At 41.9% G+C, this 25,777-nt stretch overlaps 1 protein-coding gene and 1 non-coding gene across 2 annotated transcripts in view; one reads left to right on the top strand and one right to left on the bottom strand.

Annotated features, from left to right (window-relative positions):
- ZNF292 (zinc finger protein 292) overlaps positions 1 to 25,777 on the bottom strand; it is a 77,516-nt gene that overhangs the window by 50,987 nt on the left and 752 nt on the right. The window lies entirely within an intron of this gene.
- On the top strand, positions 16,672 to 16,797 carry LOC118660905. The gene has a single exon (XR_004969086.1). It is a non-coding gene; the product is annotated as a U4atac minor spliceosomal RNA (small nuclear RNA).

Consider the following 25,777-nt stretch of genomic DNA (forward strand, 5'->3'; position numbering starts at 1 on the left):
GACACAGACAATAGGGGGGTGGGGGCATGTGCTGGGGGGCAGGAGCAGGCGGGAAGAAGTCAATGGGGGAAAAAGGAGACATATATAAAACTTTCAAAAATAAAGAATTAAAAAAGCCACACAACTGCAGATTCAATTCCCAGTCAGGGCACATACTTAGGATGCAGGTTTGATCCCCCAGTTGGTTGCGTTGGGGTATGTACGAGAGGCAACCAATCAATATTCTCTCTCTCCCCCTCCTTTACTCTCTCTCTCTAAAATCAATTAAAAACACACACAAACATATCCTCGAGGATTTAAAAAAAAGAGTCCTTATCTAAAAATAATTAATGAGATATCATCTCACACCTGTTGAAATGGCTATTATAAAAAAGACAAAACACAGACATATAGATCAATGGAAACAGAGACCCCAGAAATCGACCCAAGCCATTATATTCAATTAATATTTGACAGAGGAGAGGCAAGAGCATACAATGGAGTCAAGATAGTCTCTTCAATAAATGGTGTTGGGGAAATTGAAAAGATACATACCAAAAAATGAAACTAGACCACCAACTTAAACCATACACAAGAATAAACTCAAAATGGATAAAAGACTTAAATGTAAGTAGTAAAACCATAAAAATCTTAGAAAAAACCATAGGTAGCAAAATATCAAATATATGTCATAGCAATATCTTTGCGGGTACATCTCCTAGGGCAAAGGAAACTAAGGAGAAAATAAACAAATGGGACTACATCAAAATAAAAAGCTTCTGCACAGCAAAAGAAACAATCAACAAAATGAAAAGGGAGTCGGTCCACAATATGGGAGAACATATTTGGCAATGATACATCTGATTAAGGTTTAATATCCAAAATATATAAGGAACTCATACAACTTAAGAAACAGAAGACAAACAATCCAATTAAAAAACAGGCAAAGGACCTAAATAGACACTTCTCCAAAGGGGACATACATATGGCGAAGGAACATATGAAAAAATGCTCAAAGTCATTGACTATTAGAGAGATGCAAATTAAAACAACGAGGTATCAACTCACACCGGTCAGAATGGCTATTATCAACAAATGACAAGTGCTGGTGAGGATGTGGAGAAAAGGGAACCCTAGTACACTGCTGGTGGGAATGCAGCTATTATGGAAAACAGTATGGAGTTTCCTCAAAAAATTAAATATGGAACTGCCATTTGACCAGTGATTCTACTTCTAGGAATATATCCTAGAAAACCCGAAACACCAATTAGAAAGAATGTATGTACCCCTATGTTTATATAGCAGCGCAATTTACAATTGCTAAGATCTGGAAACAGCCCAAGTGCCCATCAGTAGATGAGTGGCAAAAAAAAACACAAAACAACTGTGGTACATTTATACCATGGAATACAACGCAGCACTAAAAAAGAAGATTTCTTACCCTTTGAGACAGCATGGAGGGACTTAGAGAGTATTACACTAAGTGAAATAAGCCAAATAAAGACAAGTATCACATGATCTCACTCATATGTGGAATCTAATGAACAAAATAAACTGATAAACAAAATAGATCTAGAGACTAGAAGAACGGGTGAGTGAAAACAGATCAACCAAATAACTTGTATACATACATACATAACCCATGGACACAGACAATAGAGTGGTGAAGACCTGGGGCGGGCTAGAAGGGGACGAAGGGAGACATATGTAATACTTTCAACAGTAAAAAATTTTTTTTAAATCCCTCATTATTATGTTCATTTTCAAACTTGATATTTGGTTTTTTTACTTGAAAGACAACGGAACTAAACTTTCTAAAATAATTAAAAGGATAATACAGCTGGCTGTGTGTTAATCTACATTTAAAAATTTTTCTTACATAATGCAAAAAAGTTAAGAATATTGATATCCTAAAAACTAATTTTAAAATAACCTTTGGATATTTACAATGTTTAAATATTTCTGGAAACTTAGAATATTGGTTTAAAATCTGTCGACAGCAGGTCCCAGCAGCTGGGGAGGCAGGAGGAGGAGCAGCAGCAGCCAGGCAGCCCAGCTTCCGAACTTAGTTAGGGTACTCAGTGCATGGCTGGAAGGCTCCCTAGCCAGGATTCCCAGGAGCAAGGCCAGCTCTGCCCAGAGGTCGGCAGACTCCAAGAGGAGATCTGTGAGGTTTTTAACTAAAAACCTGCAAAAGTGGAAACAAAGCCAAAAAAGGCAGCAGGAAAGGACAAATCTGCAGACAAAAAAAAAAGTGCAAAACAAAAGGGGAAAGGGAAGCAAAGGGAAACCAGTCTAGCGGCTAACCAAAAAACTAAGGAAGCTACCTACAGAAAACAGAGAAACTAAAAACGAGGAGAGTCCAGACTCTGATGAAGCAGGGGAGAAAGCCAAGTCTAATTAACATCATTTACCATGTCTTATCAGTGATCCCTGTCTCCCTCTTTATACAATCCAGAGAAATAGTTTTATCAACTATTGCGTAAATACAAATTTTTAGTAGCTCTAGAGACCTTTTCTAGAAGGAAACTCCACTTCATTGCATTTTTTAAAAAATATATATTTGTTATTGTTTTCAGAGAAGAAGGGAGAGGGAGAGAGCAATAGAAATATCAATGATGAGAGAGAATCATTGATCAGCTGCAGTATCCAAGGAACATACAAATCTGGAAGAGTGCCCTTCCCCAAAGCTAGGTTTTGGACCTTGTTGGAGAAGATGTGGTTGCAATCTACTGGAGTGCAAAGTTGTTCTCCATGTTGGGCTAGGCCAAAGAGGATGGTGGGTAAGCACACAATGGGAGTTAGGATACTGAGAACCTGACTGCCAGCAGCATCTGCATAGGAAGGGCCAGGGGAAATAACCATCTGTGACACCACAGGCATGCATGAGGAGCTGGGATGTTGACTGGTGGCTTTCCATCAGGAGACATGAGGTTTGGGGTATGCAATGCCCATGTCAGGAAAACTGATGAAGTGGTCACTAAGTTGGGGCTGTGAGCTCACAAAATCTGTCCACTTGGCATCCACCTGAACGGCCATATATCTGTGCCACTTGCAGCCATGCAGTTGGAACAAGAAACAAAAACAGAAGCCCCTAGCTTGCGTAAAGTTCCTTAGGCATCCTCTATTGACAAAGCTTAACTTCACACAACATAGATGCCTACAGGGTCAAGCCAATATTGCAGAGCAAGTTATAAAGAGTTGATTTAGAGCTGGGAGGGAATCTGATAACTGCCACACTCAATACTCAGGGATCTACATAAAGGATAAAGCATGACAGAAGCAATAAACTGTAAGTATATATTACATTAAATTTGACTAAAAGTTTCAAAAAAATCTGATTGGCTCACTGCTGTCACTTCTCCATTACACTCTGAAAATGGGGAAAATAGCTCAGGCAGTTATTTAACAATATATTTCAGAAACTTCAGCTACCTACAGCACTATAAACTGTGGTTTCCAATGAGAGAGTATACAATAAAGTACAGGGGCATGGGGATATATTTTTCTATTTAATTTATCTAAAACTCCTTTTTATTGAATTTATTGGGGTGACAACAGCTAATAAAATTACATAGGTTTCAGGTGTACAATTCTACAATACATCATCTGTCTAGTGTATTGTGTGTTTACCACCCCAAGCCAAGTCTCCTTCCATCACCATTTATCCTCCCTTTTCTCTCTTCTATCTCCCACACCCCCTTCACTTAAAACTTTATTATTTAATAAACAGATTAAACTATATAAACTGAAACTACATATGTATGCATAAGTGTGTATATATGATTTATAATTAAACATTCCCATATTGAGGTTTCATATTCAAATGTTTACTAGAATAATACCCAATTAAAAGCAGTTTAAAGACCACTGATGTAGACCCTACCTTTCCCCATGGATTTTAAGTACGTCTTTGCACCATACGAAGAGGCCAAACACTTAAGAAATGCAGATTTTTAAAAATTAGTGCAATAAAATAAAAAATTATAATTGGGGATCAGAAACAGATTTCTTCAAGTTGCTCTCATTGTAGGTCATACATATGTACTGATTACCTTTAAAAGATCCACATATTACTTAAAAAATCTCAAACTAATTCCAACTCCTGCTAAACAAAGAACACTAAAACATTTTTTTTTTTAGTAAGGCTATTGTTCTTTTTTTTTAATCTTTATTGTTCCTATTATTACAGATGTCCCTCTTCCCCCCCTCCGCCCCAGCTCCCCTCCACCTGGCTCCCTCCCCACCTCAGGCCCTCGCCACCCCACTGTCCGTGTCCATAGGTTCTGCATACATGCATATAAGATCTTTGTCCCATCCCTTCCCGCACCCCCATCCCCTTCCCCTGAGAATTGTCAGTCCACTCCATTTCCATGTCCCTGATTCTATTACATTCACCAGTTTATTCTGTTCATAAGATTTTTTATTCACTTGAATTTTAGATTCACTTGTTGATAGATATGTATTTGTTGTCACTTTGTTGTTCATAATTTGTATCTACCTTTTTCTTCTTCTTCCTCTTCTTAAAGAATACCCTTCAGCATCCTATATAATAAAAGCCTAATATGCTAAGTGTCCGGTTGACCTGTCCACCTTTCAACCAATCAAAGCGTAATATGCTAAGGCCGCTCAACCGCTCACTATGATGTGCAATGACCACCAGGGGGCAGAGAGTTGACCAGCTGACAGTCACTATAATGTGCACTGACCACCAGGGGGAAGACGCTCTGACTGGTAGGATAGCTTGCTGCTGAGGTCTGGCCAATCGGGACCGAGTGAGATGAGCCAGACATGCCCTGGAGCCCCCTGCAGTCCCTCCCCAGCTGGCCAACCTCCCGTGTCTCTCTCTGGCCCCGATCGTGCACCAGTGGGGTCCCTCAGCCCTGGCCTGTGCCCTCTCACAATCTGGGACCCCTCGGGGGATGTTGGAGAGCTAGTTTTGGCCCGATCCCGCAGGCCAGGCTGAGGGACCCCACTGGTACATGAATTCGCACACCGGCCTCTAGTTTCATATAATACTGGTTTGGTGGTGATGAACTCCTTTAGCTTTTTCTTATCTGTGAAGCTCTTTGTCTGACCTTCAATTCTAAATGATAGCTTTGCTGGGTAAAGTAATCTTGGTTGTAGGTTCTTGCTATTCATCAGTTTGAATATATCTTGCCACTCCCTTCTGGCCTGCATAGTTTCTGTTGAGAAATCAGCAGACAGTAGTATGGGTACTCCCTTGTAGGTAACTGACTTTTTTTCTCTTGCTGCTTTTAAGAGTCTCTCTTTATCTTTTGCTCTTGGCATTTTAATTATGATGTGTCTTGGTGTGGTCCTCTTTGGATTCCTCTTGTTTGGGGTTCTCTGCACTTCCTGGGCTTTTAAGTCTATTTCTTTCACCAGGTAGGGGAAGTTTTCTGTCATTATTTCTTCTAATGGGTTTTCAATATCTTACTCTCTCTCTTCTGGCACCCCATAATTTGGATGTTGGTACACTTGAAGTTGTCCCAGAGGCTCCTTACACTATCTTCATATTTTTGGATTTTTTTCTTTTTGCTCTTCTGGTTGGGTGTTTTCTGCTTCCTTGTATTTCAAATCTTTGACTTGATTCTTGGGATCCTCTACTCTACTGTTGAATCTCTGTATTATTCTTTAGTCAGTGTAAGCTTAATTTCTGACTGGTCCTATTCCGTTTTTTTTTTTTTTTTTTTTTTTTTTTTGGCATTCTCACTAAGATCTTTGAAGGTCTAAGTTCCTCGAAGGTCTCACTAAGTTTCTCGAAGCTTTCTAGAAGATTCTTGAGTAACCTTATAAGTGTGGTTTTGAACTCTATATCAGGTAGTTTGCTTTCTTCCATTTCTTTTACTTGTGACACGTTTCTTTGTCTCTGCATTTTGGCTGCTTCCCTGTGTTTGTTTACCTTCAGGCCAATTGGCTGTGAGGACCAGCTGTGTCTACAGTGGAAGTGCTGCTGTGCAGGAGACACCCTTATGGGGCAGGACTTGCTTCAGTGGGGCTTTGGTGCTCACTGAGTCTGCCCCTTGAGAATGTCACTTATGGATGTTGAGTTGTAATCTGATATGGTCTCATACTGACCACTGGGTACACTGGCTCTTGAATCTCCAAGGAGGTGCAAAGTCAGGCATGCCTGGGGCCACCCAGCAAGACCTACAGAGAGATCTGCAGATTCCTCCTCTTTATATGGGGTTTGAAAGTGCCCAGATGAGGCCCAGCTGTGAAGCAAGGCAGGCTGCTGCAGTGCTTGCCTTTGCCTTCTTTAGATAGCTTTGGGGCTCCCAGACCCAACTGCAGTTTGACAGGTTTTAGGCTGAGAAAGGACAGGCCATTCTTATGCAAAAGCCACTGCGCACAGCTTGGGTAGGGTTGTAAATTGGGTGGGGTGGGGTCTCAGGGAGTCTTGAGGGCAGAGCAAACAGCAATGGCTGCCAGTCAGTCCTGCACGGAGAGGTCTGACTGCTGCTGTGCGCACCTCTGTCTGGAAGAAAGCTGCCCCCGCATTCCTGCCCCGATGCCTGACAGTCCAGTTTCTCACCATATGTGTCTGGGTCCACCAAAGTGTTGCCCGGCACTGGAGCTCAGGAGCACGTGGGAGCTTATATCGCCCCCGATTAAAAAGTGGCACACCCGGGTGCCAGCCCCTTCCATACCTCGGAACCGCCACGCCTCCGCACCTCCTACCAGTCTCAATGCTCTTTCTTCTTTATTTCTCTAGTTGTAGTTCTTCCACTCAGCCAGGTTTCCCATAGTTCTGGATGATAGTTGTCATGTATTTTAGTTGTAATTTTGATATGGTTGTGGGAGGCAGCAAGTACAGGTCTTTACCTATGCCACCATCTTGGATTAACCAATTCATTGTTCTTCTTTCTGAAGTTTAGTTTCAAGTGATTAATATTGTAAATACCCTTTGTACACTATAAAACAAATTTCCACAATCAGTAACCTATGAAAAACAATGTTTTACTTAGTTTGGGTTTTGCTTTTGCTTGTTTTTTGAAAATTAAATCCTAGTTACTTGATTTGGGCAAGTTATTATAGTTATCTGTGCTTCAGCAGTCTCTATATATAAACAGAGTTAGTAACTACCTACTGAAGAGGATTGTTGATGATTAAATGAGTTCCTCTCTCTCCTTCCTCTCATACACTCACGTTTGCTTTATAAGAACTATATATATTTGATCAAACTGAACCCTTGTCTGCCCTGAACAGAGGTATCACCCAATGTCAGAACTGAGATGAAACAAGAGTGGTCATAAGAAACCTAATTTCAGTTAGTAATGGACTCTTATGACCAGAAAACTCCTCCCTCCAAAAAACACCTATTCAAGGAAAAAAGAGGAGACAATCATTCAACGAAATTTAATTACTTGCCATTCAGTAAAATAAGGCCTGGCTCCTTCTTTTAAATAGCTCCAATCTGGGGGCAAGGAATACAGTCATAATACAGAGAAGCTATGATAAAAGCCAGAAAAATACACACCGTCCAATAAAAAAGGATGAAGCATACATTATTAAATCTATTCAGGATTACTATAGGAAAGCCTCATGAAAAATGTAATAATATACAATAATCTTATCACAGATTGAGGGAAAGAAATGTGCAGAAATGGGATTGATAAAAGAAGGAAACACTAAAGGAGAGAGCTAAAGCCAAAGCAGAGGTGTGGAAGGATGTGTAAACTATGCTGTAAAAACAGACTATAAAGGCCCAATGCTACAAAGGAAGTAAGAAATATGGCTGCCAATCAGCCATGCTGGCATACTGGGAGTCCTTGAATATAAATAAGGCTACTAGTTAGCTTAAATTTTATTTTTCAGAGAATAGCATTTATGTAGTGTTTACTTATGTGATGGGCACCATGCTAATGTCTCATTTAATCCCCACAACCCTATGAAGTAGGTATTATTATCATTTAATAGGTTGAGAAACTGAGCCCATAGTTGAAACTGAGCAATGGGATTTCAGCTCATGGTGTCCAATCCAGAATCTGAACTCTTCAACATTGTGCTGCCTTTTGAAGTCTTTAAGGACAGAATCTGATACCTGTTTTTTGAAAAGATAACTGATAATCTTAGTAATAATACAGAAGAGGATAGGCTGGAGAAGAGAATAGAGGACAGAAAAGTACCTTCATTAAAAAAAAGTTTTTGTTGAATTTTCTTGTTGAAGATCTAACCAGAAAAGGAAACAGTAAACAGTGAATGAGTGAATTTGGCGACTGGGCTGTGGAGGTGAAAGAAGGGGGAGCTAAAAGTGATTGAAGATTTAAAAACTTAAATTTGGGGGAGGTCGGGTTGTCACCAATACCAACAGGCTTTCTTTTTGGTGGAGGGTGGGGGAGTAGATGAGTTCAATATCAGACATGAATATCTGAGTGGAAGAGTTTCACAAGTGGTTGCAAGTAGGAGCCAAAGCTAAGACAAGTGACAATGTCTAAAACAATGAACACGTGGAAATCCTATCCAGAGTGAGATACAGGGGATGCTGCCAGAGTAGATGACTACTTAAGATTAGTATGTAAAGCATGGGTTATCAACCAGGACAGTATGAGCCACTTGAGGGAGTCCTGTGGTCAGATGCCAAAATGGGTTAGGGAAAACTGTTGTTTCACTAACGAAGAGTGAAAAGAAGAAAACCACATTGAGGAAAATATCTCTCTCTCTCTCTCTCTCTCTCTCTCTCTCTCTCTCTCACACACACACACACACACACAGAAATTTTGAATTTAGTCCTTTTAAAATATATTAATACTAGAGGCCCATGGGATCCCTCGGCCTGGCCTGTGCCCTCACGCAATCTGGGACCCCTCAGGGGATGTTAGAAGCCCCGCAGGCCAGGCTGAGGGACCCCACCGGTGCACGAATCCATGCACAGAGCCTCTAGTATGCATATAAGATCTTTAGCTAATCTCTTCCCACCCTCCCCTTCCCCCTTTCCTCTGAGATTCATCAGTCTGTTCCACGTTTCCATGCCTATGGGTTGAGTGTCTGCCCCCTGGTGGTCAGTGCGCATCATAGCTACTGATCGAATGGTCGCTTAGGTTTTTATATACACTGAGTGGCCAGATTATTTTTTTAAATATATTTTATTGATTTTTTACAGAGAGGAAGGGAGAGTTAGAAACATCGATGAGAGAGAAACATCCATCAGCTGCCTCCTACACATCTCCCACTGGGGGTACATGCCCTTGACTGGAATCGAACCTGGGACCTTTCAGATGCTCTATCTACTGAGCCAAAACTGGTTTTGGCGAGTGGCGAGGTTATTATGACCACCTGATGTTTGTAGGCAAATTAGCTGTACACGGCATCGTATGGGATATGGAAGCCGAAGGCCTGTTCGAACACCTTTGCTGTCTACAGTTACCAAGACAAAACGTCTCCAATTCGCACAGGAACACAAGGATTGGATGGTCGAGCATTGGAAAAAAGTCATGTGGTCCGATGAATCACGTTTCCAGTTGCATCATGCAGATGGCAGAGTGAGAATTTGGCGGAAACAGCATGAAAGCATGCACCCCACATGCATGAGTACAAACCAAGCTGGTGGGGGCAGTGTTATGGTTTGGGGCATGTTTTCCTGGCATGATTTGGGCCCTTTAATTCGTGTGGAACAACGTCTGAATAGCACAACATACCTAAGTATCATTGCTGATCAACTTCATTCTATCATGTTGATGGTGTATCCCAATGGAGATGGCTTTTTCCAATAAGACAATGCGCCATGCCATGGTGCTCGTATTGTGCAGGAGTGGTTTCAAGAACATGAGGGAGACTTTACCTTGCTTAGGTGGCCCCCACAATCACCAGATCTCAATCCAATTGAGCACTTGTGGGATGAAGTTAAAAGAGCCATCAGCAGCTGGTTCCACCACCATCAAATCTCACAGAAGTGGACAGTGCTATTCATCAGGCATGGTGTCAGATTCCTCGCATCACCTTTCAACATCTCGTGGAGTCGTGGAGTCAATGCCAAGAAGAATCGCCGCAGTATTGAAGGCAAAAGGTGGCCCAACAAAGTACGGATGGGGTGGTCATAATAATCTGGCCATTCAGTGTATATAGACTAGCTAATAATTACTGTGTGCTGCCAGCAGGTGAAAGGAAGAGTTAGTGAAGACATGAGACAATAGGAAAAATATATATTGGTTTCTGCCCCTGGTTCCTGGCATAGAGCTCCTAAAACCTTTATAATTCTGAAGTGATAACACAAGCAGCATCTTGTTCTAATATTTGTCTTTGACCCCATTCCTAACGCAGGACTTCTAAAACCCTGTAAATTCCTAAGTGATAAGAGATAAAAGCATTTTTGTTTGTTGTGGGCCAGCATCCTGGAGAAGGAGTATTAATCACCAGACAACCAAGTCATTATTAAAAGCTTGGGAGTTTCAGTCCCATTCCCAATCCTCTAGAGCAGTGATTCTCAACCTTGGCTGCACATTAGAATCACCTGGGAATCTTTTTAAAATCCTGATTTCTGGGCCTCACCCTCCAGAAATTCTGTTTCTCTGTTATGGGGTGGGGCCACAACATTAGTAACAAAGAAACAGAATTTCCGGAGGATGAGGCCCAGAAATCACGATTTTAAAAAGATTCCCAGGTGATTCTAATGTGCAGCCAAGGTTGAAAACCACTGCTCTAGAGAGGGAAGAAGGGCTGGAAATGGAGTTAATAATTATGCCTATCTGAGCAAGCTAATAGTGTAGGGTTCACAGAGCTTCCAGGTGGGTGAATACTTCACAGGGAGAGGGTAATGTACCTCAACTCTACAAGGACAGAGAAGCTGCTGCCCTTGGGACTCTCCCAAACCTTGCCCTATCTGTCTCTCTCTCTTTTTTTAAAATATATATTTTATTGATTTTTCACAGAGAGGAAGGGAGAAGGATAGAGAGTTAGAAACATCGATGAGAGAGAAACATCGATCAGCTGCCTCCTGCACACTCCCTACTGGGTGTGTGCCCTCAACCAAGGTACATGCCCTTGGCCAGAATCGAACCCGGGACCCTTGAGTCTGCAAGCCAACGCTATATCCACTGAGCCAAACCAGCTAGGGAATATATCTCTCTTTAGTTGTTCATCTGTATTCTTCTTTTTTAATTTATTAATATTTAGAGACAGAGGAAGGGGGAGAGAGAGAAACATCATTGTGGGAGTGCAACATCAATCGGCTGTATCCTGCACACCCCCAATGGGGGAACAATTCCGCAACCCAGGCATGTGCCCTTGACCCATGCCCGGGAATTGAACCTGCAACCTCCTGGTGCACTGGAAGACACCCAACTAACTGCACCACACTGGCCAGCACCATTCTTTATCACATCCTTCTTATTTTAATTACTCACCTGAGGATGTTTTTATTGATTTTAGAGAGGGAGGGAGAAAGGGAGAGAAAGTGAGAGAGAGCAAGAGAGAGAAACATCGATGTGAGAGTGCAGTATCAAGTGGCTGCCTCCTGCATGTCCCCTACCAGGAATCAAACTCGCAACCTAGGTATGTGCCCTGACTGGGAAGCAAACCCACAACCTTTTGGTGTACGGGACAATGCTCCAACCAAGTCACACTGGCCAGGGCTCTTTAATGCGTCCTTTAATAAAGTAATAAATATAAGCACAGTAAATCTTTCCCCAAGTTCTGTGAGCCACTTTAGCAAATTAATCAAACTGAGGAGGGAGTTGTGGTAACCTCAGATGTATAGCTAATTTAGTCAGAAACACTGTTGATTATCTGGGCTTGTGACTGGCCTCTGAAGTGGGGTTGGGGTGCGGTAATCATATGGGACTGAGCTCAACCTGTGAGATCTGTCTGACACTTCAGGTGACAGTGTCAGAATTGAATTAAATTGTAGAGCACCCAGCTGGTGTCAGAGACTTCTAGTTGTTACAGGAAAAAGTCCTCATACATTTGGTGACTAGTAGTGTTTTGTGAGTAGTAAAGGAGACTCACAGGGAAGAAACAGTAGGAAAGAACTGGGGTTTTCCCTACATAGGAAAGAGAAAAGTTTTTCCTTTACAGAAGACAACTATGGAGCAGTCACGCAGGTAATAGAATCAGGAGAGCAGTGTAAATAAACTGAAGGGAGACAAACTTAATCCTCACCTAAAAATATTTTTCCATTGATTTTTAGAGACAGTGGAAGGGAGGGAGAAAGACATCAATGTGAGAGAGACACACTGATTGGTTGCCTCTGCACATGCCCAGACCAGGGCCGGGGATGGAGCCTGCAACAAGGTACAAGGCCCTTGACCAGAATCAAACCCAGGACCCTTCAATCCTCGGGCCGATGCTCTACCACTGAGCCAAACTGGCTAGGGCAAGGTCACAAATATTTTAAAATGCCAAGAGGGAGGGTTTAAGCTGGCAGCAACTTCAGCCTGTAACCGTGAGTCCAATATTACCATTATCTTCTGATTTTCCACAAAAGAGGCCAAACATCCTCATTTCAACATAAAAACATGGCTTTTAAATGCTGACAATTGACTTTTCTTTAACTTATGTACGCACATGAAGTAGTCAGAGCTGTTAGATTGCTACTCAGGCCTACAGTTAATTAAGTATTTATTATAGATATGCCAAGCAAGGGACCTTTAAAAGAACATTTTACGTGTGGTGAGAGATACAGTCCAAGCTGCAATGAAAGGTAAGAAATGAAGGCAATTAATATACCTTTCTAAAAAGTCTGGCTATAAAGATTAGGGAACAAGAGTTAAAGAAAGTATCTTTTAGGATAAGTCCCATATGTAGAGAGAAGAGGTTAGAGAAAAGGGAGAAATCTAAACATAGATTATCAAACAGAAGAGAGAGAGAGAGAGAGAGAGAGAGAGAGAGAGAGAGAGATGCATATCTATAGATTAAAGGATAGGAATGATGGAAAGAAAACTGATGAAGACAAAGTGGAAAGGTTCTCCGAGGGAGAGAGGATCAAGTGCACAGAGAAAAAGATCCACTTTCCAGAGAACTGCCTCTTCTTTGGAAACCCAAGGAAGAAAATGAAAGATCCAGAGAAACTATAAGATGAAGATGATTTGGAAGAATGCATATGCCTAGATCTTCTTAATAAATTTTCAGAAAGAATAAACATTAGCTGGGTATATCTGTGGAACTGTGTGCATAAGTTTTAGTACTTAATATTTATTGTTCCTCTCATAAGGTACAATTTCTCTATTCACACTATATGCACGTCAAGTGCCATGCTTCCAGAGAAATAAAATTATTTTAAAACTCAGGTACAAGAAAATAAGTTTATTTAATGTGTCTTAGTATGTAAGACAAGAGTAAGCAGCACAATTAAAAGTTTTACAAAATAAAATAAAATATATGAAAGTCTTCAGTAATGAATGGCTTTATTACATTTCTATAACAAAAGCATTCATTATCTTTGGGAAAGTACACAGAAGAAAATATTCGAATGAGGAAAAATAAGAAAAACCCCTGTTTAAGAAGAAAATGTCAGAAGTATGCTTGAACTCCCTTACGTCCTCTAGCAGTGATGCTGTTATATTCTAGATTAGAACTTGTCAAACTGTTCTGCAGCGATAACTTTTCTACTGTATAGATTAAGCTACCAGGTAAGATTTGGGGGGAAGGGTGTCCCCCTAATTTTTTTTAAGTTTGAAAACTACTACCTAGATGACAAGAAACTAAAGACTATTTTACTAACACCAAGATTAGTATTCTTTTATGAGGGAAAATTTCAGACCTAGTCCTCTTAAATGCATTAATAGCTAACATTTACTATGTACTTCCAGCATCATAATATGCAAAGTGCTCAGCACTTGGTGTTGTTTGTGTTTGAGACTCCCCCCACCCCAAAAATCTTTTATAGATCTTGTTTTACTTGATGAAAAAACCTACACTCTAGATTCTTTCATATATAGTTTGCTTGACAGGCCATTAGATACTGTGAATTAAAGGCTTGGGATGCTGATGCTGGCTTTAATTTTAACAAAATTGTCTACTGCAACCCATCGCATGCTCCTTATAACTTTTTGTTGCTTTATCCTTGAAATAGATATGATATAAACCTTTGTTGGTGTTAAAAGAACTGATCAAAGACATAGTTATTTAAAATGACTGTTGTAATATAAAGTGACATTTTCATTTACACTTAAGAGACTACTTTAGAAACATGTTTGATGATAATAGCCTAGAATAATTTTAAAGCATTAATAATCTTGTAATTTTCAAGTCATCTATTGTCATTACTTTGAAAATAACATTAGCTATAGCCGGTTTTCCCAGTGGTTAGAGCGTCGGCCTGTACCTCAGTTGCTGGCTCAATCCTGGCCCAGTCAGGACACATGCAGGTGGCAACCAATCAATGTGTCCTCTCATATCGATGTTTCTCTCTGCTCTCTTTCTCCCTTCTACTCTCTTTAAAAATCAATGGTGCCTAAAGAATCACATCTCCCTGTGCCCACAAAGAGGCTGGGTTTGACCACTTGATGTAGCCAATGGGACAATGGCAAAGAGGACGCAAGCAGAGCCTGGAAAAGCAGCTGTGCCCTATAACTTGCTTTCTTGCTGTCATGGAAAGAAATCCAGACTACTTACTAGAGGATAAGAGTGGAGCAGAGATGAGCCACTCTACAACCTAACTGAGGCCCTTCTACAACCCATTGGACAACCACAAGACATATGAGCTAGACCAGCGGTCGCCAACTGGTGGTCTGCAAACCACTGGTGGTCCGCGAGGTCTGAAAGGTTGGTGACTGCTAAGCTAGACCATTTGGGACCACTGAGCCAGACCCAAACAACCTACCAGCTAATTGCAGAACCACCTAACAGAGCCAAAGACTTGAGAATAGTAATAAAAGCATTCATTCTTTTAAAGCCATTAAGTTTTGGGATAGTATGTTACATGGCAATAATGGATACAAACTACTTCAAAACAAAGCAAAGCTTCTAACACTCTGAACTTAATTTTATTTCAATACTAGAGGCCCAGTGCATGGATTCGTGCACCAGTGAGGAACCTTGGCATGGCCTGTGGGGATTGGGCCGAAAGCAGCAGTCCAACATTCCCAAAGGGATGTAGTAGTGCACGAAGGGGCAGGCGGCCGGGGAGAAGCCCAAGCCTAGGTCAGGCGCCATGCTGCTCCCACTCATCCTGGTCCCTCTGTGCCTGCTGCCGCTGCTCAGGAGGCTTGCTGCCGCTCCACTGTGGTCTCTGCGTGCCCATCCTAGGGCGATGCCAGCAAGCCCATGACCAAGAAGTGACCGCGGGCTCAGGCCCAGTCAGTCCCGATGCCAGTCACAATCCCAGTCTGGATGGGGAGGGACGCGCAGAATAGTGTCCGTCAGAGGGGCTCACGCCCCCGTAGCTGCGTTCGCCAGCTGTGAGCCTGGTGTCTGGTGCCCATCAGTCAGCTGAGTGATGCTCCCGCTATGGGAGTGCACTGACCACCAGGGGGCAGCTCCTGCATTGAGCGAATGCCCCCTGGTGGTCAGTGTGTGTCATAGTGACTGGTTGAATGGTCGAACTTAGACTTTTATATATATATATATAGAGAGAGAGAGAGAGAGAGAGAGAGAGAGAGAGACACTAGAGGCCCGGTGCATAAAATTCATGCACTGGAGGGAGGGGGCGGGTGGGGGGTATCCCTCAGCCCAGCCTGTGCCTTCTCACAGTCCAGGACCCCTTGGGGGATGTAGCTGTGCACCAAGCGTCAGGTGGCCAGGGAGGAGCCCGAATCGGGGTCGGGCACCGTGCCACTTGCGCTCATCCCAGCCTGCTAATGTGGAGTCAGAAGAGGCTCCAGCTGTGGCAGCTGTGTTTGCCAGCCATGAGCCCGGATTCTGGCTGAGCAGCGCTCCCCCTGTGGGAGCATGCTGACCACCAGGGGACAGCTCTTGTGTTGAGTGTCTGCCGCCTGGTGGTCAGTTCACATCATAGTGATTGGTCGTTCTTGTCGTTCTGCTGTTACGGTCGCTTAGGCTGTTATATAGATCCCAAATTTGTAAGGGTGAGCCTTTAGGCAACGTAACCACATATTATTTACACCTACAAGATTAATTAAAAGTCCTTGTTTTGGATCCTAAACCCTTTGTCTGATTTTTCTATATAATTTTTCATCCTGAGCCCTGACATTTTTCTGCAAGATGCCAGATTGAACAGTAATTTCATTTCTTTCTTTCTTTTTTTTGTTAATCCTCACTCGAGGCTATTTTTCCATTGATTTTTAGGGAGGGTAGAAGAGAGAAAAACATCGTGAGAGAAACACTGATTGGTTGCCTCCTGCACATGTCCTGACCAGAGCCCAGGTGGGGGAGGAGCCTGCAACCAAGGTATGTGCCCTTGACCGGAATTGAACCCAGTACCCTTTGGTCTGCAGGCCAATGCTCTATCTACTAAGCCAAACTGATGAGGGCTACAGTTGTTCATTTCTCTGAGTGTTTATTCCCATTCTTCCCACTTTTTGGTTATACAAATTCATTCAAGACCCAATGTAAAAAGTGCTTCCCTTTCCTGCTCAATTTTTAGCTAAATTAAGTAATTTCAAAATGTTCTAGTTCTCTTACATTACACTCTTATTATATTTATTACTAGATATTTTACTACCCAATACTGTTGCTTAACTATTAATATGTGCACCAGATTTTGTAAACTCTTAGAAGGAAGGGACCACTCCTAAATTCTCTGCAACTCCCTTAGTACTCTTACATTAAGAGGAATTTAAATATCTGGTTAAAACCATCCTTTCCCTGGGGTTGCACTACTATCCAATGAATGTCTAGTGAAGGCAGTACTGCTAACACCTAAACAACACATTCACATCAGGTGGGGCTCTGCTTTACCTTGGTGCAATTTTTGGAAAAATAAAAAAAATAATAAAAAATCTGGTTTAAATAAATAAATAAATAAATGTAGTTGGTTGAATTTTAACAAATCTTCTTGGCCAAACAGTCTATGTACATAGGGACCATTAAAATTTTGTAATGTGACATATTAAGGGTGGAGAAGATATCTTTTTTTTAACCCACTGAAATGTACTTTGCAACTTTCAAAACAAAAGAGAAACAATGAATCAAATGGCTCTCTTGGAAAACAATACATAGTTAAAAGTTAAATGGGGTGTGTGACAAACATTAATGAAAAGCAAACTTTGAGGCTACTCACATACTGATTGGTTAATTTTAAGAACTAGATTTATGTGTGGGAATTGAGGAAAATATGGTAATTTCTCAACCTTGACAGAATTTCAAGGAAAATAAGTACAGGAGCAGTTTCATATAGTATTAATAACATATATTTTTAAAAATCCATGGCTTTGCAGGTCAATAACATAAAATATTATGAAGAGAAATTGCAGAATACATCTTCTCTTCCCCCATTTTAATTTAGACCCAAAAAAGTGTCAAGAAGGAGGGGCAAGCAAAATTTGGCAAAAAAATTTCCTTTGCTAAAATAGGTAGAATGTGAAATTTACTATCTCCAGCATGCAATCATACTAATTATGAAAACTTGGAAAATTATTTCCCCTGAGCATTACCTAAACTTTTCAAATTTAAATGACTTATTATTCCCTTAATACCTAAAGTAATTATCACTAATTAACAAGAAAGCCATCTTTTTCTTGTGATTTGAAGTGTCCTATAAATTAACGTAAGATATCCTCCAATATGCAAAAGACAAATGTCTATTTTAGGGAAAATGTTCAAGCATTTTCAAAATCCTTAGCACTATAAGTAAAGCTAAGCAAAACATGCAAATAAAGGAATCAACATGTATCAAACAGATGAAACAAAAATATATACAGAAATATTTTAACTACATAATTTAAATACTCTGTGGCTCCCTAATAGTTTTAATTTGATTTTTGTTTCTTATACTAATACGGCACTAAGAATAGTTAATATGGTACTAAGGTCTAGCAAAAATCGTATTTCCTCAGTAAAGCGTTCTGATACCCCAACCTGAAGTGCTACTATCTACTTTGAACTCATTGAAATTACCATACAGAAAGTTAAATTATTCCTCTAAGTCAGGCGTGGGGAACCTTGGGCCATTTGGATATTTATATCATCATTCGTGGATCAGACAAAACTATCAACTTAAAAATTAGCCTGCTATATTTGGTCAAACATTTAATTAACTCACCCCTAATGCTTTGGCAGGGCCAGACCAAATGATTTCAAGTGCCTTATAGGGCCAGACTTTCCCCACCCCTGCTCTAAATATTCACCAATAATTAACTAATTAAGTAGACACTATAAGCATAGACTGGAATTATACAATGTAAAACAGAAAGCTATAGATTTTACATGGGTGGCTATGGAATGACCTCAAAGACACTATTTTGGGGTGAAAAACAAAATACAGTGTATAGTACGTCCTCATCTTTAATTTTTTAAAATATATTTTTATTGATTTCAGAGAGGAAGGGAGTAGGTTAAAGAGAGAAAAAACATCAATGACGAGAGAATCATTGATCGTCTGCCTCCTGCACGATCAAGGATAGAGCCAGCAACCTGGGCATATGCCCTGACCAAGAATCAAACTGTGACCTTCTGGTTCATAGGTCGACGCTCAACCACTGAGCGACCATAGCTGGACTTTAAATTTTTTTTAAAAGAAGAGCAAACTATTTCTGGAAATATGCATACAAAACTATTAGGTGATTATCTTTGTGGAAGGTGACTGGAGGTCTAGTGTGGGAAGGAGATTAAGTTTTTGTTGTACAGCCTTTCTTGGTGTTTGAATTTTTAAAAGTCATTTCAATGTACTACATTTTAAAAACAGAGAAAAGAAAATAAAGCAAGTTTATTAGTTAATGGTACACAACCTTTTGGCATGTCTTCAACTATCGCCCTGAAGTGATATTTAAATCTTCCCTCATTGTTTTATATACCACTAGCTTCTCCTGTACCTTATATCCCCTGCTAACATCTAAACCAGTGGTTCTCAACCTTCCTAATGCCGCGACACTTTAATACAGTTCCTCATGTTGTGGTGACCCCCAATTTCATTGTTACAAATTGAACATAATTAAAGCATAGTGATTAATCACAAAAACAATATGTAATTATATATGTGTTTTCCGATGGTCTTAGATGACTCCTGTGAAAGGGTCATTCAACCCCCAAAGGGGTCGCGACCCACAGGTCGAGAACCGCTGATCTAAACCTAGTCCTTGCATTAAATGCTTTTTAAAAGTACAGAATTAAATTATATCAAAAGGTCAAATATCTGTATCAATTAGGACAATAATATGCTACCCTCTTTAACCTAGTAAAAGTGAAATGTTTTAGTAATTGCTTATAATTCCTGCTAAGGAAGTAGAAATTTTCTTGACCTTGCAAGCTCAGTGTGAATTTAAATATGGTTGAAGAGCGTTTACCTGGACCTGTCTAGATTAACTTCATTTCTTAATAAAACTATATTATCTTAACATGAAAAGATAATAGTGATTAAAAATAAACCTCAATAAATTTTTTCAATCTGTTCACTGTTTCTCAAAAGGGCACTGTGGGTATTTAGGGAGAGGGATAAATTTCAATGAAGTGGAACTGTCCTGTTCACTTCAGAAAATTTAGCATCCATGACCCCCAGTCACTGCAATGACCAAACAACTGACCCCACATATTTGAAAATGCCCTCAAAGAAAGAAATACAGAGGGAAAAGTACTATGCCCAGTTGAGAAGCACTGCTTATACAAACTAAACGATAAAAAGTTTAGGGATACACACACACACACATTTCCACAACTGCAATTCAACCTCTTAAAACAATGATTAGCCACCAGAAGATAAACGACCAGTAAAAGTCATAACTCATGTATTAATCAACCAGTCACCCAGCCCAGTATATAATACTATCAACAAACATCATACCTCTCCAAAACATCCTTCTTTGACTAATACAATGGCTGAACTTTTCAAAGGAATATTTATTTTAAAATCATTTTAGAACAATTCTTCTGTTGGAATGCTGTTTAAATTTCCCCCCAAAATAACCTTCCATCCGCTGTACTGCACTCATTTCAGAAATAAAAGACACTGCCCTAGCTAGTTTGGCTCAGTGGATAGAGCGTAGGCCTGTGGACTAAAGGGTCCCAGGTTCGATTCTGGCCAAGGGCACATGCCCTGGTTGCAGGCTTGTTCCCCCCAGTAGGGGGCATGCAGGAGGCAGCCAATCAATAATTCTCTCTTATCATTGATGTTTCTATCTCTCTCTTTTCCTCTCTGAAATCAATAAAAAAATATGTATTAGAAATAAAAGATATAAATCACAGTTTACTATCATTATTTGTCCACTTTGCTCCAGAGAGTGTAGGCTCCTTGAAGCCAGGGACACCATGATCATGCTTGCCTGGCCCATAGTGTAGGTATTCAATAACAACGAGTGGGTGAGTGAATACTGGCCCAGTCTAATACAATAAATAGTTGAAGAAGTTCCAACTACAATCAATTTTTAAATATAGTAATGATCCTGAAACAAGTTAAGAAATTACTTTAAGAAAACTAATGTCAATTACATTATCCAGATTAAAACTAGCTTGTAAAGATATAAGGAATTTAAGGATTTTTGATTGCCACTTCAAATATACCCATCCTCTACCACCTTCCCCTCCTCCCAACTGAGCTTTAAGCAAATCTATAATAATAAAAGCACAATATGCTAATTAGGCAGGACAGCTGAACGAAGCTGAGGCAAGCCACTGCAGCTGCAAGGGCCAAGCCCCTTGCACGAATTTTGTGCATTAGGCCTCTAGTCTATAATAATAGAAGTATAATATGCTAATTAGACCGAACATCCTTCCAGACGAAGCTGTGGTGGTGGGAGCCAAGACAGAGGCAGCAGAGGCCCCCAGATGCCGCCACGGTGGGGGCCGAGCCCCTTGCATGAATTTCGTGCATCAGGCCTCTAGTGTTGATATAAATAAATGGGACATGCTTTTAGGAAGCAACCCAATATAAAGATCAAAATAATAATAACAGAAAAATGTAATGTCTTTCATTGCCTTTTTATTTTTCAAAATTCAAGAAATGTTATCCTGCCTCATTCAAAAAGAAAGAAAATTGCCCTAGCCAGTATAGCTCAATGGATAGAGCATCAACCCTCAGATTGAAGGGTCCTGGATTCGATTCTGATTAAGGGCACATACCTTGGGTGTAGGCTCAATCCCCAACTGGGGCACATGCATGTTTATATTTCTCTGTCTCCCCACTCCCTTCTATTCTCTCTAAAATTAATAAAAATATCCTCCGGTAAGGATTAACCAAAAAAGAAAAGAAAAAAAAAATCAATAAATTAGAAAGCAACTTCTACTTTTGTAGGTTTCACTTTATTCGCCAGAAATTTGCCTTTTGCTGAGGTAAAAATTCAGAATGTAAACTAATTTGTCCTTTATAATAAAAGGGTAATATGCAAATTGACCCTAACAGCAGAATGACTGGGAATGACTGGTCACTATGACACACTGACCACCAGTGGGCAGACGCTCAATGCAGGAGCTGCCCCCTGGTGGTCAGTGTGCTCCCACAGGGGGAGCTCTGCTCAGCCACAAGCCAGGCTGATGGCTGCCAGTACAGCGGTGTTGGTGGGAGCCTCTCCCGCCTCCTCAGCAGTGCTAAGGATGTCTGACTGCAGCTTAGGCCTGCTCCTCGCTGGCAAGTGGACATCCCCCTAGGGCTCCCGGGCTGCCAGAGGGATGTCTGACTGCCAGCTTAGGCCCAATCTCCCAGGGAGCGGGCCTAAGCCAGCAGGTGGTCATTCCCCGAGGGGTCCCAGACTGCGAGAGGGCACAGGCCGGGCTAAGGGACTCTTCCCCACGCCCCCCCCCCCCACACAGTGCACAAATTTTTGTGCACCGGGCCTCTAGTTTCCAAATAAATGCAACAAATGATGATTACACAAGCACTAAACATCAACACTTATAGTCTATTACCTTTAAAGCCCACTAATTCTGACATTCATTCATCTTTGCCTTCTTGAAGTACTGTGAGTATTTCAGTTTTACAGCAAAATATTAGGTAGAAAAACATTAAATGATAATCTTAAGGTTAGGAACAAAAATAATTTCTAGCTCTGCTTTAAGATTGCTTCAATAAATTCTATAATTGTTAACCATTGTTTTGCTCAACTCATATCAAAAGGTTAGCCCTAACCCATTTGGCTCAGTGGATAGAGCATCAGCCTGGGGACTGAAGGGTCTGGGCATATGCCTGGGTTTCGGGAGCAGTCCCCAGTAAGGGATGTGCAGGAGGCAGCTGATCAATGATTCTCTCTCATCATTGATGTTTCTATCTCTCCCTCTCCTTTCCTCTCTGAAATCAATAAAAATATATTTAAATAATAATGGCCAGGATCCAATTTTAAAGAACAGAAACTTCAAGTTACTTTCACTTGACAAGATCACTAACAAATAGGTTACTTAAAAAAAAAAATTACAGAAAATGTTCTAGAGGGGATCAAACATCAGATACACTCTGTACCTATTCAAATAATGGAGATCACACTTAAAAATACATTTAAATTACTGTTGGATTTTAGTGCATGAAATCTTTCATTATTTTTTGAAATCCACAAACACAGCATTTGTTTGATTACTATTTCATATAGCACTGGTCAATAAAAACAATTTATGTGTTGTAAGACTAATAACTTAAAACTAACACAGGAAATTACTTTCTGACTGATAAAAAAAATATTTTATCCATTTAAAATGTTTTAGAAGTGATAACTTTATGATGTTGCACACCCTCAAAAAAGTCCAACTTGCATGAAATTCCATTTTCCCAGAATTATTAACCCTACTTATAAATATTGCTGGCCAAGAGCATTTACAATCATTATGCCCAGCCAGTGTGATTCAGTGGTGGAAGTCACAGTTCCATTCCCAGCTGGGGTACATGCCTGGGTTGCAGGCGCCACGCCCCAGTGTGGGGAGTGCAGGAGGCAGCCGATCAATGGTTCTCTCTCATCACTGACGTTTGTGTCCCTTTCTCTCTCCCTTCCTCTCTGAGATCGATAAAATATATATACACACACATACATATATATATCTACACTAATAAAAGAGAAACATGGTAATTGGTGTACGACCGCTACCCTTCCCATTGGCTAATCAGCGAGATATGCAAATTAACTGCCAGCCAAGATGGCGGCCGGCAGCCAGGCAGCTGATGTGAACAGGGAGGCTTGCTTGCTTCAGTGACGGAGGACTCCAACGTTCCCCGCCTGACTTGCTGGCCTCTCAGCTGCAATTCTAAGTAACTATGTTGCAAATGTAGAAGCTAAACAAAACCCCAGAAACCTGCTTTACTCAGCGGGGCTTCAGCCAGCCAGACCGCAACATTGTATCAAATACAGACAGTAAACAAAGGCCAGAAACCTGTTTTCAGCAGCCGAGGCCTCAGAGCTAAAGCTGGCCCAGAATAAAAAAGAAAAAAGAAAAAAAGGAGTGGTTGGGAGCTTCAGTCACCCGTCAGCCTGAAAACGGCCCTCAGCCCCTCAGCCAGACTGGCCAGACACCCCAGTGGGGACTCCCACCCTGATCCAGGACACCCTTCAGGGCAAACCAGCCAGCCCCCACCCGTGCACCAGGCCTCTATTCTATACAGTAAAAGGGTAATATGCCTCCCGGCACCGGGATCAGCGGAGCCGCGAGGCCTCCCGGCACCGGCATCAGCGGAGCCGCGAGGCCTCCCGGCACCGGGATCAGCGTGACAGGGGGCAGCACCCAAACCCCCTGATCGCCCTGCGGCTTTGTGTGTGACAGAGTGCAGCGCCCTAACCCCCTGATCGGCCCTGCTCTGTGTGTGACAGGGGACAGCGCCCCAACCCCCTAATCGGCCCTGCTCTGTGGGTGATAGAGGGCGGCGCCCCAACCCCCCCCCCCCACGGGCCCTGCTCTGTGTGTGACGGGGTAGAGCCATAACCTCCCCATCGGCCCTGCCCTGAGTGTGACAGGGTGTGGCGCCCCAACCCCCTGATTGGCCCTGCTCTGTGGGTGATAGAGGGCGGCGCCCCAACCCCCTGATCCATCCTGCTCTGTGTGTGACGGAGGGCGGTGCCCCAACCCCCCAGTCGGCCCTACCCTGAGCGTGACTGAGGGTGGCATCGCAACCTCCCAATCCGCCCCGCTCTGTGCATGACAGGGGGCGGCGGCCCAACTCCCCAATCGGCCCTGCTCTGAGCCCGACCAGGGGCTGCACCTAGGGATTGGGCCTGCCCTCTGCCACCCAGGAGCAGGCCTAAGCCAGCAGGTCGTTATCTCCCAAGGGGTCCCAGACTGCGAGAGGGCACAGGCCGGGCTGAGGGACCCCCTCTCCCCCCCCCCCGAGTGCACAAATTTTTGTGCACCGGGCCTCTAGTATATATATATAAAAATATAAAAAAGAGTATTTACAATTAGCCTTAAACCCATCAGGACACTGTCACCTGAAAAAAATGTCTTTCAGCAAAGTGAGACTTTAATACTTTTCACTGATTAAAAAGCTGACCTAACTTATAAATGAAAGACTACCTTTTTTGGGCATCTTACTGAAGTGTATTTTTATATCTAAAGTAAGTCTTTATATCTGAAAGACCAATTAAGAATGAGTGGGTACTACCAGGTTAGTGAAATTTGCAAATTCCAACAATTCTTTCAAACTAGGAATCAAAAGAATGACAGAATCTCTAATTTTGCCATAGGTATTCACCAGACTTATGTTATCTTAGGGAGCTTTCACATGGCCTTTACATCCTCTTAGAAAATCACGACTTGATCTCACAAATTTTTTTTAAATATATTTTTATTAATTTCAGAGAGGAAGGAAGAGGGGGAGAGAGAGAGAGACATCAATGATGAGAGAGAATCATTGATTGGCTGCACCTGGGGATCGAGCCTGCAACCTGGGCATGTGCCCTTGACCAGAATCGAACCTGGGACCCTTTATTCCGCAGGTCGACGCTCTATCCACTGAGCCAAACCGGCTAGGACTGATCGCACAAATTTTAAGATAATTAACAACCACCAAATAATTAGTGGCAATAATGTACATACAGCAATGGAGAATTTTTTGGGGGTATGGTATAAAGTATCCCTGATCTTATAAATGATAAAGGAAGGATTTCAGAACTTAGAGGCTAGGAATTGAGTGAAAATGTAATCTATTCTGACATGGTAAAAGGGTCATTGTTCCGCCTTGAATTCAGTATCTTTCCAAAACAACTTCTCCATGATACATTCACAACCAACTCTAAACGTGACCTGGACAAATCGTCTTTTTCCTCCTCAAGAGGACAATCCAACGAAAATCTTCACCACAGCCAGCAGCAGCTCCTTGAAATTTCAGACATAACTGGAGGTTTTGTAATCAAGTCCAAATGTAGACACCCGCCCCCCCCAAACCTCCGATTTCTATCAAAGCGTTAACAATATTCTAAATCCTGGCTAGAGCGCAATTACTGGAAAGCAGTGTCCTTATGCAAGAGAAGGGAAGGTCTGAAACTGACAAGCGCACAGGTCCGCAGAACCTCAATCCTCTCGGTTTCACCAGGAGGCCAAAGAGGAAAGGCTCCAAGAAATGAGGGGGGGGGGGGTGTGTGTCGGGGGGGAGGGCAGAGGCCACTGCACTCCTACAAGGGTGAAAGCAAAAGAGAAGCGACGCTGGACAAGCGGCCGCAGGGGACCTTCCAGCTTAGGATGCACAGACAGAGTCAGCGCCTCTCGACCGAAAAAAGCCCCCTCTCCCAGGGAAGCGGCGCCCCGAGCCAGCAAAGGCAGAAGGGGACGAGCCGCGCGCCCCCACCCCGCGCTCTGGCCCAGCCAGAAGGGGTCGGCAGGGACCGCTGCTCCGACCATCAAC

The sequence above is a fragment of the Myotis myotis genome, unplaced genomic scaffold (genome assembly GCF_014108235.1).
Source record: "Myotis myotis isolate mMyoMyo1 unplaced genomic scaffold, mMyoMyo1.p scaffold_m19_p_7, whole genome shotgun sequence".
NCBI classification, from domain to species: domain Eukaryota; kingdom Metazoa; phylum Chordata; class Mammalia; order Chiroptera; family Vespertilionidae; genus Myotis; species Myotis myotis.